At 40.7% G+C, this 16,984-nt stretch overlaps 1 long non-coding RNA gene across 1 annotated transcript in view; it reads left to right on the forward strand.

The window, feature by feature from the left end:
* LOC113946189 overlaps nucleotides 1–16,984 on the forward strand; it is a 32,256-nt gene that overhangs the window by 785 nt on the left and 14,487 nt on the right. Inside the window, exon 2 of the long non-coding RNA XR_003527337.1 lies at nucleotides 284–395. This is a non-coding gene — a long non-coding RNA (uncharacterized LOC113946189). The remainder of the gene's footprint in view (nucleotides 1–283; nucleotides 396–16,984) is intronic.

Genomic DNA, 16,984 nt, shown 5'->3' on the forward strand with positions numbered 1-16,984 from the left:
GACATGCCCCACACTTCCCTTGTTCCCACAAACAGATTGAGCATAAACATGGCCACAACAGGGAGAGACTTACAATGCCTTGTGATGGGACTTGGATACCTGCCTTCTTCAGGGGTCATTTGAAAATCTCTGCCAAAATCCTGTGTTTCCTTTAGGTTTCTTTGCTTAAAGGTGTGGGAGTTTTCCGCTCCAAAGAGGTAGCTGGAAAGCAAATTAGTGTTCTCATTAGGGTTAATGCATTTAATTTCCAGTCCTAACGTTCCATTTGTTTTTTTCCTGTTAGTGTTTAACTGCTCTGATACAAACCCACTGCACGTGAGCTTCCAAGTCTGTCTGCTTGGTGGAAAACAGAACCCTTCTCATCTGACTAGTGTTTGTGAGAAGGAACACTGAAGGTAAAGCAACTCTGGAAAACAAATACAGGACACTTGAGGGCAGGACAGCTCCAAAATGCTAACAGAAAGTGGATTCATAAGCTGAAATCCAGCAATCTTGTATTTCTTTATGAAGTATTCCGAGACTTGCGGCTCTTAAAAAGCACAGTAAAATAAATAGTGGATTAGATGGAGTAGAACCATGCAACTCTATTTGAGAGGGTTCCAAAGCAGAAGAAATACTGTGTCTTTTGGCACCTCTAGGATAGTGACCAGCTGTGGTTACTGATTCAGTGATACTCTCACTTAAGTAGACTGGATAACCCTGAAGTCTGAGCTAAATTGGAATTCACATAATTATATGCTGCTTGTTATGTTCTCTTCCATTTTCAGTTATGAAGATATTTGGTACTGTTCTCCATAAGCTGTTACTTAACTATTCTCTGATGTGAAATGGTTGCTGTATTTAACAGCAGAGGTGGGAAGATTTTAACTGTAGGAGAATTCATTAAATTAGTTTGTTGGTAGCATGACAAATCAAACCCCTCAGTCCTAACAGTGAAATGTAAGAGAGCTAGCAGCAAAGCTAGTGTTACTGTTGCTATGTGCTTTCGAGTCTAGTTTTCGTTTGCTTGTAACTGCCGATCTGAACTGAAATTTCCCTGTTGGGTGTCTACTTCCAGCTGTTTTGTTTTAGTTTGTTTTGGTTATTTTGTTTTGTATTATGATTTGTTTGCTTTGGTTTTGGAAAGTTCCATTTGCAACAATCGAGCCAACTACAAGGATGAATTTAGGGGAGAATACACAGTTTTGTCCATTATAAACATAAGCATCTCACTGAACAGCCTCTAGCATCTCTCTGCTTTGCAAAAACAGCTTTCAAATTTGGCAAGCAAATTGCTTAAGTTTCAGGGATATGTTTTTTCATCTTCATGAAAATGTGACCTGAAGAGAAAAAGGCTAGAAATGTTAAGCGGAGGCTTCTTAAAATTGCACAGCCCAGTCCCCAGAAATTTCCACATATGTTGATCGTGTGTGACCTTGTGTTAGCCCCACTTACATTACATCTGAATGTATGCACTCTCTCCTGAGAAAGGCTGAGCTTGTGCCTTGCTTTGCTTATACTGTGTCTAGAATAAGAAGCCTCTAAGGGAGTTGTAACGCAGCCCGTCTCCCTCCCCTGAGACATTTTTGCTGAGGCTACCTGTGATTGGACAGGACCTTGGCAGAGTGAAACATATCAAAGACCTCTCTCTGCTGTAAGCTGTCTGTGTTTTTTTGTTAGTCTTCCTTTATTAACGCTAAAGGCTGCTCAGAGTTGTAAGCTCCAGTTAGGAGTTAGTGCTAACTGCTATCTCAGAACATAATGTGAAACGGGAGGGTGTCTCTGAAATCGCAGACACAGAAGAAAAGATCCTGAGGGTAGGGAAAAGGAGCAGCTAAGCACCCTGAGACAGCTGTAGTTCCAGAAGATTTAAATGCAAAGATTGTTATCTTCCTTGGGTTTGACCATGGAAAAGGAAGAGGAGACAAAATATAGTTTCTAAAATGCAGATTCAGAGGCTTCAGGTTTAATAATCTGTAGTTAATTAAGGAAGAAGTCAGTTACCTTCCAGTACAAAACAGTGACTGTTAAATTCTGCAAGCTTTTGTATCTGCACACACATAGGTAGAGAAGCAATGAGGATAGTGGTGTTAAAGGAACAGAAGGTTGTTTTCAAAGGGTAAGGAGAGCAATGTACAACCTGTTGGACTGACTTTACCCTGGAGTCCTGAGGTGTCACTTGCTTGAAAATTTATTATGAAAACTTGGATTCAGAATCATCAATCAAATAGTAAAAGGCAGAGATACTGCTTTTTATAATAACCATAAAGTAATCTGACCGGCAGCCACATAAACTAAGACCTTTTATATGAACTAAACATATGAACAGGGACTGCAAAGCCTGCAAAGGAAAAAGAGATGGGTCCTTGGGCAGTGATTTCATGGGAGATAGTGCTCAAATTTAAAAGCTCACTGCTGCCAAAAGGTCCTCTTAATTTCCAGTTTTGCTTTTCGGTCCCTTATTTGGTGCAGTAATTTTTGAGTTTTGCTCCTTCTCTCCCAGTCCTCATCGACTGAGTCAACTCAGTAGCCCAGCAAAAACATAACCAGGCAGAAAAATGCATCACTTTCTGCTGAATTCATTCAATCAGTCATTTGTTTCAATTAGCTAATTCAGGAGGGCCTACAAAGCGTCAGGGCACAAAGGAAGAGCTGGGATTGCATGACTGGATGGGAGGCTGGGGAGAGCCTCTGCAGGCATCTGCAAAAAAGGGTGAGATTACCTGGAGCTGTGCATTTTCTTTGACTTGTCAGGGAACTTTGCCTGAAATGCAAGAAAGCATTATGGTATGGCACCGTCTGAAATTCTTGGTAAATTCAGTGAAATGCAACTCAGAGTTATGGCTGGTCAGTGGTATCTCAGGAATCTTCCCTGACACTGAGTCCAGCGAACACTGAAAAAGGTACATGCCCACAGAAACCTTGCTGTGGGCCTTGGGAACTGACAATATCCACAATTTTAGCCTGAGGTCTTCAGAGGAATTAAGTTCTAGCTACATGTAATAGTGAAGAGATTAATAGGAACTAAATGCAAGAATTGGGTTGTGATATGCAGTGATTTGGGAGAGCATATGTAAAACTGTTTCTGCCCATCAGGCATAGTCAAAAGGCTGTAACTGGTGTTAAGAGCGAGTGATTAAACTGCCTTGGGTTCTGCTCAGTGTAGTGATTTGGTTTTCCTAGCTAAGTTCTCAAAAGCTGATAGACTTCATCTTCTGAAGAAATGGAGGTTTTCCTCTTCAGTATCCCGGGAGCCCTCGGTCTAACTAAATCCAGATTAGGACCACTAGCTGTGCTCTGCTTCTGAGATATCCCAAATTTCCCATCTTTTTAGTGAATATGTGGATTTTAAAGTGGTTCAGGAATTTAGAGTGAAATCCCAGGGGATTTCAAAGATATTTGGAGTGGCTTGTTTGTCATTGTGTGGTGTTTTCAGCTGATTGAAAATAACTCATGAGAATGAAAGTTTCTTGGGTCGAAAGAGGAATTTTTGTGTGTATATATTTTCAGACCCTTTCACTGATATTTGTCATCGTATGAAAGATATCAGATCTCTTATACCTCTCACTACTATGTGCTTGGTACAGAAGGATTTCTTTTCTGCTGCACATACTGAGAGACAAGAGTTTTCCAGACAACAGCTCACTGAAGGACAGAGGCACAGGATCTCTTGCCCTCTCCAGGTTTTCCAGATGCATTGAGTCTTACCTAAAACCTATATATGCCTCAAAGCAGCTTCCTGGGCTGAAAAATAGTTTGAAGCTAGGGAAGTTTTAGGATGGAAGTTCATATATATGTGCCCTGTCCTTACTCTTTCCTAGATACCAATTCATGCCCACTGTTCTTGCTCTTTCTCTTTTGCCCATGGCTGTTGATTGACACAGGAGCATGAGCTGGCTGGACCTTGTTCAGGTCAAGTATGGGCAAGCTTGTGGACAGGAGTATCCACATCATAGGCATCCTTCAGATCAGTCTCACACTAAAAAGAAGGGAAAGTAAGATACAAAATCCCTCCCAGAAGGAAGAGGTCTGTGAGATCCTAGCTTTTATGGGGTACACAGAGGGTGGTTCAGGCTGTGATTTTGCAATAACTGATTTCAACTGCTGATCTCCCCATTCTCAGTCACTTCCTTGAACCATGTCTGGCATTCAGTGAACTGTGTACTGAACCATGATGATAAATCATCAGAAAATTTAGCTACTGCTGACATTTCTGTTCTGGAACTGCAGTCTGAACTCTGATCCTTAGAGCTGATTCTTGCTCACATGTTGACGAGGGAAGTGAAAGGTGGAGGGACAGTCCCACTCAAACCCACATCCCATATTCTCAGTGGTCAGATAGAAGGGAGTGAGGCTGCCCACAGCATGAACCTCAGTTTGGAGACAGTGAATGTGATCAGTATTTATAAAATCAAGGCAGTGGGTAGAATGAATAAAGGTTGTTCAGAGCTAGAACTAGGGGCAGTCGTTGAAACCAGCAGGGGATTGGCTTAGAAAAGATAAAAGGGAATATACTCTTTTTTTTATGTAGCAGGTATAATGAACCTGTGAAATTCTCTGCCAGCAGAGGTTTGGGAAGCAAATAGGTCAGCACATTGGAAAGGAGACAAAAAAATTAAATGGGCTGCATGTTCATAAAGAGATGCTAGAAAGAATGAGTAGCGATATGCTCCTTAGCAGCCCTAATACAGTGATTGTGGGTGCTGGAGGTGAATATAGGAAATGTATATGCCTGGCTTGCATGTTCTCTTTAAATAGTATCTTTTGTTATTAAAGAAAGGATACTGGGGAGAGCTGGATGTTGGCCTAACCCACAGGACATCCCTTGTGTTCTTTTCAGGGCTCTAATTTTGTGTCTGCAGGTATGCAGGGGTAAATGCGATGTTGGTAGGAGTTTATATTTTATTTTTTGAAGGTGATGTCTCAGGGTTCTCTTACTTCAGTGAAACCTGAACCTTAGATCCCTAACACTGCATTGTACCCTACTGAGGATATACATACAGGTTTAGGACAATCCTCATAGTATTGGCACTTAGAAAGGGACCCCTTAGACTAAACTACAACCCTCCTGATGGTGCACTTTTCCCCTGGGATCCTTCTGCTCCTTCTGCACAGAACTTGATGAATACTCATGTCTCAGGAAACTGATTTTGTAAGCTATGAGAGAATTTCCCCCAGGATATCAGTGTATTATGGAAATATTATTTAAGAGTCTTCTGCTGGAAAACATCTAGTGCAGCTGAAGGAGAGAGAGTGCCAGATTAGACAGATTACTAGGCATAAATCCCAGCCTTTATTTGTATGAGTATTCCTTCTGCCTTTAGATAATCACATTAACATCAGGAGTATTGCTTATACAAGTACTACTGAGAAAAAGTGGTGAGCAGGCTTGGGTCCTCAAAGCAATGTTCTTGTTCCAGCACTTTCCTAGTGAGGTTCTGACCTTGTTTCCTCATCAGAGCTCATTAGAGTTGGTACGTCCAGTAAGGAGGACCACCCACTACTTAGGAACCCCCAATAATGGTCACCGACCAATCTTTTACATCTATTAAAAGTAACATTTTTAACAGTTCAGATGATGTTTTCCTTCCCCTTCCTAAGCTCTTCCCACACTTAGATACACGAGTACTGTATTTCATGCTTGGTTGATTATGGAGCCAGATCTTTTGTCTCTGCTGAGGGTTTTTTTGCTGCTCCTCCAGTGCAGACAAGCCAGAAACCTTCCACAACCATGTGCTGGATGAGCCCCCAGTGGGTGGTAAGACTGGTATCTCATGGTGGTTGTCATGAGGCAGCGTGGGTTAGGAATATGTCTCTTGCCAAGCCAGGCAGGAGGAACACAGCTTAGTGAGACCTCAGAGATCTTGCCTAATAACAGCAGTAACCTAAATGGAAAAAAAAAAAAGAGAAAAAAGCTATCTTCATTTTTTTGTGGCTGATGATACTCAAAGGAGTACCACTGTGAGTGCCAAGGGAGGATTATAAACATCAAATTATAGAACTTGTTTACATGTCTACTGCTATATGCATTGGAAAAAAATGAAGTAGTTTTTATTTGTACACCTAAAAGGAGAAGCCAAGTTAAAGCACTTATATAGATCAACCTCAAAAAATGAAAGTGTGAGAAAAATAATGGCAACAGTTCTGCAACTTAAAATCCAGATTTCAAGCCAAATGTCCATGGAAAATATCATATTCTTGCTATCTTTCTGACCACAGAGTTACACTCATTATGGTAAAGTTATAATTACAGCCTTGTGAATACAATGCTGCAGACAATGGCCTGTCAGTGTTTTTCCACTATAAACTCTCATGTGAGGTTTGCAATTTTGTGAAATACAATTATCTTTGGCTGGGATATTCAGCTACAATCTCAGCCCAGAAACTGGGCTGTGTGTTTGTGTGTTGTTTCCTTTACCAAGTTGTTCAAAGTTCATTGTTTGGTAAATGTTAGAACCTTTCTGATTGCTTATCTGCTTGTGTCTTATCTATGCTGCGAGTATGTGTTGAAAGAGTTTGCTGTCTCTGGTAATGCCTCAGTGCTGGGCAACGTTCAGGACTGTGAGGCAATCAGAGTCCACACTTTGGACCAAACTGCCTATGTTTGTATCGGTGTTGTTTGGAAAAGTCAGGACAGAAGGATTATAGGAAATTAGCACTGGCTGGCATACCCAGACATGCACAGCAAAATGTGCGTTAGGGATCACTAGAGTATGTTATTACAGCTATGGAAGGAGGGAGAATTGGCCAGACTGATTAAGTGGGTAAAATTGAAGAGACTTGTCTGTCTTACAGAGATTCTGAGTTGATGTTACAAACCACCCCCAACCCCCCCAGCCAAAACCTGTAGGATTAGTGAAACTCTGCAGCAACCATTGTACAGTTATGATTCGAATTCTTTGGTGGGGCTTAGCTAAGGTTATTCTCTGTGAGACTGTGGTAATTGAGATCCAAATCCAGCCCAGTTTGCTTTTTCACAGATAACTCAAAGGGAAAATATGGGGCCAACTGTGACTGCTGATCTCCAAACTGAAGTATAACAGCATGATTAATTACAAATGCTAACCATGTAACATCTGCATATGAACTCCTGGGAAATAGGTCTGAAATAACTGTGTGTGTAATGTCTTAGTTAAGAATTATTATTTTGAGACAAATATTACTTGCACTTAGGGGATCTCACCTGTAGTTAGATGTGATTCACTAAACATGAATTTATTCTGCATCAGTGCACTGGAAGAAAACATGAAATCTTTGTGCTACAGATATCTCTGGTTGCTTAAGCACCTTGCTAGATGTTGCAGGGAAAAACTGCTGAGTTCACATAGTTTAAAATAAGTATGGATAGAAGCAGTTTATTACATTATTGGCAGTGTGTAATTAACCAACAATCAGTGAACTGTCCATACAAGACCAGTAATACAAATAGGCAAACCATGCTAGAAATTTCTAAACAGTCTCCTATAACTAATCCCAAAGCCTTGTTAGTGTACACATATGCACACACACAAACACTCAGGGCCACGTGTGCACAGAGCTGGGTGCACCCCCCACTCATGGGCAGTATGGGTTACAAAAACACCCCTTCCCCAAAGATTGCAGACTTCCCTGTTTACACATGACTCCTGCAGGAGATATGGATCCTCTACCTTTTTGCAGAGCCCTGCAGCTCTCTACAAGTCATGGGCTGAATCACCCACCCTTGAGGCAGTTGTTTCCCCTCCAGGGTCTATCCCTTCTGTTATGAGTTTTCACGCATCTTTTATACTTCTTTTCAGTCTGGCTCCTGCTTTGTATCAAGTGTTTTTGTAATTCCCCAGTTTAATCTGGTTGGTAATCATCTTCTCTAACATGATCAGTTTGGGCCAATGCTGACAAGGCAGTTTGGTGTGTTTTGTACACGGACACACACAGATACACACTTTGGAACATCTTTATCTTCATACATGACATTATCTATGCCATCTGCCAAGAGGGGTGCTGTACATGCCTGACAGGTCCATAGTGAGGGAGAGCCCTCCTTGGGATGCACCTGGGCCACTGGAGCAGGGAGAGCAAGGGGCTTGGCCAAGAAGCTGCTTGCAGCCATGTGGCTGACACTACTGAAACCAGAGTGAGTTGTGATGTTCTGGATGCATCCCACACAGTTGAAGGTAATGATAAGTGGGCAAGCAAACCTATTTCCTGACGTCCTTCAGGCTCCAAAATCCAAAAATGAAATTAACAGTTGCTTTACTAAATGTCTTCTGAATACCTATTATAATTCTCAATAAAGGCATCATAAATGAGACAGAAAGAGGAAATTGGATCACTGGAAAAACTCTGCAGAGAGACCATCTGGGCCTGGTGCTTTACTAGATGGTGAAGAATTTACATTTCACACTCCCACAGTTTACATTTTCCGAGGTGATAAAGACATTTGGATCATTTTATTTTTTGGATGTTTTACATAAAATGAAAAACCATGATTGAAACTGGAACTGGAGTCAGGAAATAACCAGACTGAATACAATGTGGTAAAGTGCTAACAAATGCCACGTGTTATGTGATTAATTTAGTATAAATGCAAGTTATGGATTTGGTTTGTCAGCAGTTGGCTTGGGTTTTGTGATTACTGGCCAATAGTTTAACTGATGATTTGATCTATAACAGAATCCTCAACTTTTGGGAATGAAAGAGAGTTGCAGTGATTATGAAATGCATTAAGTATACACAGAGCTGTTAGCTGCTAGAAAGGATACTGATATATTCTGGGGTCTTCAAGTAACTGATGAATAGCCTTGTCTCTCAATTCAGTATGATTTATGGTGGTAAATCAAGACGGGGGATAGAACCATGGGACTGCTATTGTTTCAATATGTCTTCAGGCAGCATTTTTGAATTGCAGATATAGAGGTAAAGAAAACTCTGGGTCTGACTATAAATACATATTGCAAAGTATGGCACCACTCTTGCCTCTGAGTCAATCTCTAATCACTGTTCTTGGCGTATCAGCACTGAGCCATGGGGAAGGGCCATCTGTCAGAAGTAATTGAAAATGGAGGCACTGACCATCTGTAGGTATTTAAGGTCTCCTGATAGTTTTTACAAGCTGAAAGATAATGTAGTGTTATAATTTATAGTGTGTCTACCTATTATCCTCTACATTTTTCAAAGGAATACATTATTCTTGGTCTCTTGTCTTTCACTTCTGTGGCCTATCTCTTTATGTCACAAACTTATTTCCCCCGTCTCTGCAGTTCACTGTTGGCTGAAGAGACCCCTCTAAATCTTTTTAAGTTTGAGAATCTTTCAAAAGATGTGCTATGTAAATTACAGGTCACTGTTATTGTTGGAGCTAGCAAGAATCTTTCCCTAGAGCCTTAGGATTTGAGTGGGCTAAAGTGGAATTCAGATCTAGTTTCTTCTTTGTGAAAGTCAATGATTACTATATTCCATTGCTCTCTCTTGTCCATATGGTGTAAATGATTTGACAAATGCCAGCTCTATTCCAGAGAAAAGATGTGTAGATGTGTAAAAGTACTGTGCCTGCATACTTCCTGTGTGTGCACAGCTATAGCTGGTTAATAGTATATAATAATGTACACTACTTGTAGGATCAAACACTTGATTTTATCAAGAAATTAAGAAGATTTGTAGTGCTTACTTTACATGTTGAACAGTGGAATTTTATTTAAATATTTATTGGGTGTGTCAGTCTGAAGGAAACTAGCTCTATCATATGCACACAGACAGAGTAAGTTTGCTTTCTTCCGGGAAAAAAAAAAGGTTGTTTGAATATTTTTGTTAATTATCTCTCTCACGCAGGCACTCAAATACTGTACAGGTGCCGAGCTCACATGGAGAGAAAGGAAAGATACAGCGAATTTTAAATAAAAATGCAGTCCCAGCAGGATTTGAAGTACACTGTTTTGAAATACAAAGCCAGAACTTTATTATCAAAGCTAAGCAAATTTTCTGAACATATTCAAGGTGCTGTTATGATAAATGAAGGAAACCTGTGAAGTTGCTTGGAGTTGTTTGAGAATAAAAAGTAAAATACATTTAAGTTTCAGCAGATGGTTGTCAGAAATCAGAATACAGTCTGTTTTTCTGGGCAGGATCTGCATGCATGCAGACCACAGAGAAAGGAGACTAATGGCTTGTTTGCTATGCAGCCTTGTGCTCTTTATAGGCAAACACTCCATCAGTGTTAGGCAATGGGGAGTTGAATATGGGATGCAATATGGAGCACAGAGCAGCTGACTATGAAAGCTATGTATTTGTGTCCCAGGGAGGCAAGGCAGGGAATACACAAGGGTGTTCTACCCTTTCCGTGGAGCATCTTCCTCTCCTGTTTGATCTTTACACAGAAGTGCTAGGAGAAGAGTGGAGGATATGGGAGCTGCTGAGTAGAGAATGTAGAGACTGTCATTGGCATGCTCATCCCCAGCACGTTAGAGGCGAGGTGGTGTTGACAGCCCTGGGTCCCACAGTGGGCTGGTGCTGCAGTGCTCTGCACACCTGTGTAAAGCAGTGAGATTTGGACCAGGAGAGATGTGACCATCTGCCTGTTCATCTTCAGAGCTGGAAGCTGGCAGCTGGTTGTAGTGCTGGAAGAAAGGTGACTTTGTCACCTCCCTGTTCCTGCCACCTCAGAGCCTGCCTCTAAAGGCCTGAAATGAGCTGCCAAAAAGTATCTGTGAAAGATTGACTTTGTCTTAGAGTCAAAGTGTTCTTCTCCACCACCAGAGGATATAGAGCAACTGATTTTTCTTTCCAACAGAAAAAAAAAAATCTATATGGATTTTAGTGATACTTTTCTTCCCTCAGAAGCCTTTTGAGGTGGAAATGACTGTGTGGATCCTGTGTTAGAATAATTAGTCTGACATGAACTAACTATCAAACTCATCCCTGGTGTGAGTATCTGAGCTATTCTTGGGTACCATATTGTCTCACAGAAGCTACTGCTGCCTATCACATTCCTGCTGCTGTTTACTGTCTCCAAGGGAAGGAAGGAATTTGCACTTTTTCAGGGTTGGTTTGGAGGCTTTATAGAGGGAGGAGGTAAAATCGATTCAGAGCCTCCAGCCTCAGACTATACAAAATACTTGTATTTCCAGCATGGATATGGTGCTCCTGGGCAGATTCATACTTCTAATACTACAGAGAAGGAATGTACTTCTACAACTTTTGATGCTCTACTACTGTTGTCTCCAAGTCACCATCATCTTCGGGGTCTAGAGGTGTCTAACCTCAGCTCAGTCTATTAAAAGCTCAGGTGATCTGAATTCCCTTTTTACAGCTTTGCACAGAGCAACATCTTAGCTGCGCTTGATGACAGCGGTTTTGTGAGGGGAAAAATAAGGAAGCAAATTCGCACTCTTATTTGTGATTTCAACCTCTTTTTGAGAAAAGGTTCAGTGCACTCACATTCAAATGTAACTTAAGGTTCTTCCCTCCTATTTTTGAAGATTACTGTGCATGTGTACTGTGGAAGATGGATGTTATTAGCACAGAACAGTGTGCTTGTTATCTATTATACTATGATATATTTACTGAGAAAATTTTAATAAATAAACCACAGGCTTGAACCTCTGAACCCTTCTAAACCAGCCAATTCCCATGGGAGGTTCAGGAGTTTTTATGGATGAATACTGTGTTCTCATGAGAATTTTATTAGAGCTTGTAGACTCAAAACTGACTAGCAAGAGAATTTATGAGGTTACATGGGAACTATCACATCTTTCATTCCAACACCCTATGAGTTTATAAAATGAACCCTTCCTTAAACTGTGTTATAAAATAGAAGAGTGTTAATTCAACTTTAATAAAATATCTAATATTATCAGTGATTTCTTATCAGTTACCACAGCTGGTTAATTTTATCAACTTTTCAGTTTTCAATTATCCTAGATTAGAGGGTTGGGTAAAGGCTTTTTGCTAAAAATTGGGGGGGGGAAGGAAAGGAAGGGAGGAAGGTCAAAAGTTACCAAATGCATCAAAGAACCCTTGTCAGGATGGATAATTAGAAGGGTGAATAGTGTCCACTATGTATTTGCTTAGCCTCTATTCTGTTTACTCTCTTGAATACTCTCTAAAATTCCTCTTGCAATTTTGTTTAAATTTAGAACAATGTTGAAGTTCTGTAGCTGCACATTATCCCGCTTGAAATTTAACTGAAAATGTTATTTTGCATCTATAGTTCATCTGGAAAGCTGCCTAAGCCAGGAATTGAGGTCTGTGGTAGTGAACTACAGAGGAAGTGGTCTAAGCAAGACTCCCTTCTGGGGATATTCCGACATTTTATTACATTGTGTGTACTAATGAGTAGAGAAAAGGACTGAGAGCCAGGAAGGGCAGAGTTTTAATCAAATGACTCACGATATCGCCTTCAGCAAAATACGTGACCTTGTAATTCAGCCATCTTAGCTATAACAGTGGGTAAAAATAGGGACTCAGTGTAGTGTTCAGGCAGAGATACAGATGTGCCTGTTTCAGCTGTATTCATGGTCTGCAGATTTTTCCTCCTTTGGAGTACACAGCGTGGGAAAAGATCTCCTTTCAGCTCAAATCCATGTTGACATGTATTTTTCCTTGAACGAGAGCTTTTAAAACTGTCAGATAGAGGTCAGTCCTTTGCTCAGTCTGATTCACCTGTGAATGATCGAATTTGTTGGTCATAGTGGTGGTCTGGTGTTAGGGAGACCAGGGCACAAGGAGGACAAAGATACACATTTTGAATGGTTGTTTCAAATCAGATACATTCCTGGTGCTGTTTGCCCAACCAGACAGAGGTGGGAGACTGTCTGGACTGCACAGTCTGGGACACTGGAGGCTAAAAAATTTTCTTTAAATGGTGCATGAAGTGCATCAGTTTTCCAAGTGGCACTGGAAACGCTGGCTTGGAGATCGTCCTGACAAAGTGCAGTGGTTTAAGATGTCACAGGCTTTGTTTTAAATCAGGAGTAGATCTTTGGTATGTGTCTAGCACTGATTTAGTTAAGAACAGCCTGTTTCTGCTGCATGCAGCTCCGTATATGTTAGTCCTTATGCCTGACTCAGATTACGGCCCCAGAACTCCCCCCGGGGAGCTTCAGGCTCTCAGCAGTATGTGAAAGCATTCACCTGTCTCCATGATTCTTTTGGATGGAAGGTGCCATACAGAAGTATCAAGGAAAGCTACTTATATTTTATAAATATTTCAGACCCTAAAAAAGGAACAGGACTGGCTTACTTTACCAAATTTGGAACCACCCATTTTATTTCAATCTCACATTACACATTACATGCTTACTGTCCATCAGAAATGTGAGGAAGGAAGCCTCATGGGACTTTACTGCTTACCTTATCAGCTTTCAAAATGTAAAGACCTGTTGTGATGGCAAAACACAGGGATTCAAAGTATAGAATCATAGAATCATAGAATCATCTGGGTTGGAAGAGACCTCTGAGATCATCAAGTCCAACCCTTGATCCACTACCACCGTGGTTACTAGACCATGGCACTGAGTGCCACATCCAGTCTTATCTTAAAAACCTCCAGAGCCGGAGAATCCACCACTTCCCTGGGCAGCCCATTCCAATGCCTGATTAGCCTTTCTGTAAAGAATTTCCTCCTAACGTCTAACCTAAACCTCCCCTGGCACAGCTTAAGACCATGCCCGCTTGTCTTGCTGATAGTTGCCTGGGAGAAGAGACCAACCCCCACCTGGCTACAACCTTCTTTCAGGGAGTTGTAGAGAGTGATGAGGTCTCCCCTGAGCCTCCTCTTCTCCAGGCTGAACAACCCCAGCTCCCTCAGCCTCTCCTCATAGGACTTGTGCTTGAGTCCCTTCACCAGCCTTGTTGCTCTTCTCTGGACCTGCTCCAGCAGGACTGCATTTTCATAACAATTGTTCAAGCATAGGAAAAACATAATAAATACATCTCGCGTCTCTAGTTTTTGCTGTCTCATAATTGGAAGGAGTGGGCAAGGTAGATACTGTATTGCCTTTTGTAAATTAATTGATCTATGTATTTTTAGACATTTATACAAAACAGGTTGACTAAGCCTCTTGTGCTTCAGAGAGAAGGTATCCCTGAGCTAACATTTCACTGATCCTGTGAAGATTAAAGTAGGAGGAAATCACATACAAACAGGACTACAAATCACTGAAGTTATTTAATAAGAGAAAAACACTAGATTGGCTCAAAACCAATCTGGAAAGGCTCTTTGTTTAAGTTATCAAGCTAATCACATCTGGCCTCATTTTTTTATATCTTATGTAACTTTTATGAATTTATTTCTTTTCTCTTTGACAGTGCACATTCACTGAGTTTTTTATTTTTCTCTTTTGGTTCATGTGAGCACAGCAGTTTGGACTTGCATCATTATTCTTCAAGTTGTGCAGCAGTTAAGAAGCTCGTGCAGAAACATTGTTTTATTCTTTAACAAGGCCTTTACGTTTTTCTCATATTTACCAGCCCATAATATGAACCAACAGAGAGGCTCATTTTGTATCTCTGTATGACCACCAGGTTCTCCTTGGAATACATTGCAAACAATGCTGTAAATTGTTAGGAATGAGAGAACAACAGTTTTCATGGGGATATTTGCTGTCTCTGGCAAATAAAAAGTTGTTCCTGTCATAACAGATGGTCATATTGCTGGTTATCTGTATCTTCTTCCTGCCAGCCATTGCCCTAGCAACAGTAGTTGCTACTGAGCCGATATCTCTACTAGAACTGCCCTACTTTGTGCTCTGAACAATTATTTCAGGCTCTAGCAGATATGTATTTCCACAAACACCTGGCCTGTGAAGTGTGCCGGCTGACACAGAGGCGTGCTTTTATTGCCCCATTCAGATTAGCATCCTGCCTTGCTGCCTCTTTGCCAGCGATGGCTCTGGCAGCTCCTTACTCTTCTTCAATTGGTGTTGCAAAACACAAAGTTTGCTAGTAATTGTTTAGTGGTATAGAGTTAGTTTCAAATGTAGGAAAACAGATTTGAGTGCTGTGACGTTGCCAGGAATTGTGGTTGCAAATACTTGTGCTTCCAAGTGTGCTTCACTGTTTTAGATATTTTCTAGTAAGAAATTATTTACCTTTTTCCTCTCTGTCAGTGATGAATCTCTGTCCTAATCTAAGCTTGTGGTGCCCTGTTCATCCACCCTATTTATCTGCTAACAAGAAGAGCACTGGTTGTTCCCTACCCTTCCACAAAGAAGACAAAATGCCGACGACCTTCTCAATAGCAAAGTTCAGACTGAGAGAAGGGATTATCTGAGCAGCATTTCAATGTGGAAAAATTCAAATTAAAAAAAAAAAAAGAAAAATGGAGATGCCTCTAAAAGAATATTTTCTTATTATGTATTTTAAAGTTAGATTTTGGATTAAAAGAACAGCAGGAGGAACCTCCTTTTGTTGAGCTATTGATGTTGTAGAATATCACAGAAATGTTTTGGAAATACTAACCAGCCATTTTCCTTCACAGCTAAAGAAGGAAAACCCAAGGGAACTATTGCCTTCCTAATTGTGGAAAAGTGCAGGAGTGCAACTCAAACATGCTTTTACCATCCTAATTTTAATTGTACATTATAGTTTAAACTTATTTCCATAGTGTGGAAAATACTAGATAAATTTGAACTCTAGGTCATGAAAGGAATACACATGGATATTTGCAGAAAGTGCTCTCATTGAGTGCTACTTCAGAGTATCGTTTCCATTTTAAATTTTCATATCCTTAGGACAATTACTTTGAAGAAGTTTAATTACATCAAATGTAATTAAATTTACAAAATGTTCTTTAGTAATGTTTAAAAAGACTGTCTGAGAAAACCTGTTTCTAAGGGCACTGCCATTTTATTCATCTGTCTTTTCAGGCATGTTTTTGTTGGCATTTTCATCTATGTTTGGCCTCATTTTTAATGAACTTTTAACTGCTAAATGGTGGTTATCTGGGGCACAAGAATCAAAAGTAGTTAGAGTTCCTCAAAGCTAAGAAGAATAGACAGAAATACTGCTCAGCATTTTACACAGTAAGCTGTAGAACAATGAACTATAATTATCTCCTGTTAAAACAGCAAAATAAGAAATATACCAGTTTAGATTTGAAGTTGGCAGCAGTTCAGAAGTTTGAGAGAATGAGAAATTGTGGAAATTCACTGCCTTATTTTCCCCTTCATGCCTCTTCTATGTCAGCTTTTTAGTTTGTCTGCAAATGCTCAAAATTTATTTGCTCTAGAAGCTTCGTCTTCCATCCCCTCATTGTTAATAGTGGCAGCATGAAGCCAATCAAGCTCAAAAAGATGTCAGTTATCATTATTCAGACTTCAGGCAAGACACCTTTCAGTCTAACTTAGTAGTTACATACAGTTCAAATAGATGGGAGAAACAAGGAAGCACTAGCATCCTCATTTTACAGATAGGGAATTAAAATAAAAGATGTATGGCTCATCTCCGTGACCTGAGCTCTGTGCAAGTTAGGTGCTTTATACTGAACTATTTGCTTAAGCTCCTTCCCTAGAGGAGAAAGACAGCCCTCAGTGATTTATCCCATCTGTCTTAAAAATCGGTATTAGAGTGGGTAGAAAGGGTGATCCTGTGATAAGACTCTTGCTCTATCTCTCTACTGACTGTATGGGAAGCCAAAATGGAAGGTTTTGACCCCAGTTCCCCCCTTGCAACTGAAGGAACTTTTGTGGAGGCTTCCAAGGTGGTCAGGGCTAAAGTACATGTGAGGAGACACTAAGGGATCTGTTCTTGTTCAGTCTGCAGAAGAGATTGCTCCAGGGGGACCTAACAAGAAGTTCCAGTGCCTACAGGGAGGGTGTCAAGGGATGGAACCAGGCTCTTCACAGTGGTGCATGGTGACAGGATGAAAGACAATGTCTCAAGTCAAAATGAAAGTGGTTCACACTCAGTATGAGGAGAAATCTTGCCCCCACAACAACAGCCCAGCTGTGGAACAGGTAGGCCAGAGAGGCTGTGCACTGTCCATCCTTGAGATTTTCAAGAACCACCTGAGCAACTGGTCTGACCCCAT

Source organism: Corapipo altera, unplaced genomic scaffold (assembly GCF_003945725.1).
Source record: "Corapipo altera isolate COAL_440 unplaced genomic scaffold, ASM394572v1 46, whole genome shotgun sequence".
NCBI classification, from domain to species: Eukaryota; Metazoa; Chordata; class Aves; order Passeriformes; family Pipridae; genus Corapipo; species Corapipo altera.